The following is a 2,075-nucleotide window of genomic DNA, read 5'->3' as shown; positions in this document are numbered from 1 at the left end:
CACTGTTAAATTGGGGACGGACAGCGCAGGATAGCCTTCGTGTAGCTTTGCGCGAAATTCAAAACAAACAAATATCCGTCTGTTAGGCCTAGCATGGACTGGTGGTTAGGATATTCGACTCGCAATCTACTCATCAACTGTTACTCCTCTTTACAAAAAAAGGGGGGAGAAAACATTTTGTGTTTCCTTATGTTGCCAACCATCAATTAATTAAAGGTAAATATTTTTGAGGACTTCGGGAGGTACTAGATAAAGAAAACAGTAAAAAGGGCACGTTTTTAGGCATAACACTAATGGAGATATGATAAATACGTCTGCACTCATGTTAGGCTTAACTACCACACAGTGATCTATTCTAGCTTTTAGATCTTTGTCATTTTTATCAAAATATAGTTGATGGTTTTAAATGTTCGCACAGCTCTTAGTTAAATCAAGTTTAAAACATGTCAAGGTTGGCCAATAGGGGGCAATTTTTCACTTCATTCGTTTGTAAAAACGTAATAAAAGATATGTATAAAATGAAATTCTACAAATGTCTAATTCTAATGCTTAAAAGTTTTTATTTTGCAAACTACTTACTCTGGGCCTCCAGTGGCACAGCTGTACGTCTGCGGACTTACAACGCTAGAAACCGGATTTCGATACCCGTGGTGGGCAGAGCACAGATAGCCCATTGTGTAGCTTTGTGCTTAATTACAAACAAACTTGCTCTGGATCCGTGACAGTTGTTATAACTCCTCTGTAAAGGGGAGAGAGAGGGAACGCAACTCGTTTTTATATCTACATGCATGAGATGATTCGTCCATTTCTGTCTTTTTTTTTCAAATCATCAGGTACTTAAACTATCACGTTTCCTGAGTTATAATTCATCTCGATGTTTTTGTAAGTGCACGTGATGAAGGGGATCGTTCGTCCATTCGATTTAGAAGCGGATTTGAGATTGTGACCTTTTAAGTTTCGTTCCTAATTAACGTGGGAGAGAAAAGAGGAGGGCATTATTGATGCATAGAGTGTACTAAAAGTTCCCCATTGTGGAAAGGTAAAAAAGTGGCCAGAGACCGTCATAAAATTTAATTTTGTTTAAAAGAATATATATATATATAAGAACAATGAACCGAGCTTCTACCTCACTAGGATTTGTAAAAACAATCTTCTAAGAAAATAAACGTAAAGTTACAAGATGTGAGGGGAAATTAAGTTACTATAAAACACTTAAGAATTCAAAATATGATAATGGCTGCCAAATCTAACCAAAATACCTCCCCACTCCCACCCCAGTGGGAAATCATAGTGTAGATTGTAACGTTGTATTTTTGATACAGTAAAACATTCATAAATTTTACTTCCTAGTGGCTCAGTAATAAGCCCGAGGGTTTATAACTCTAAGAATCATGTTTCGATACCCGCAGTGGACAGAGAACAGATAAACGATTGTGTAACTTTGCGCTTAACAATAAATAAAGAAAATAATGACGGGCGCTGGTCGGAAAAAGCTGGTCCTCGCGGCTTTACTTTGTATTCAGATATATACTTTATATTGTGATAATTACCACACGAAAGGTGGTTCAGGTAGGGGGTGGCACATTGTACTGCATGTATTAACTCTTTCCGTTTCCGCCTTTCACAGATCGAAAACAGTTTGATTGCTAGAGCGTTCGCAGTTTTTACACTAACACAATGCCTGGTAAAAAAAAGTGGATAACGGAACTATAAGGTCAGTGGATCGATTTACAGAAGTTTACGTAGTTCATAAAATCACAAAAACTCAAGAGATACAGCATCACGATATTATTGTAACAACCACCAAGGTCCTACTTATAAAGAAATGACAAAGAGGCTAGCCTCAACTGTAATAAAAAAAAATAAAGAAAAAGGCAGACATGATAGGGTACAAAAGGCAGAAATGATAGAGTACAAAAGGCAGAAATGATAGGGTACAAAAGGCAGACATGATAGGGTACAAAAGGCAGACATGATAGAGTACAAAAGGCAGACATGATAGGGTACAAAAGGCAGACATGATAGGGTGCAAAAGGCAGACATGATAGGGTACAAAAGGCAGACATGATAGGGTG

The sequence above is a fragment of the Limulus polyphemus genome, unplaced genomic scaffold (genome assembly GCF_000517525.1).
Source record: "Limulus polyphemus unplaced genomic scaffold, Limulus_polyphemus-2.1.2 Scaffold3152, whole genome shotgun sequence".
In the NCBI taxonomy this organism is placed as follows: Eukaryota; Metazoa; Arthropoda; class Merostomata; order Xiphosura; family Limulidae; genus Limulus; species Limulus polyphemus.
This window is presented reverse-complemented; position numbering follows the sequence as displayed.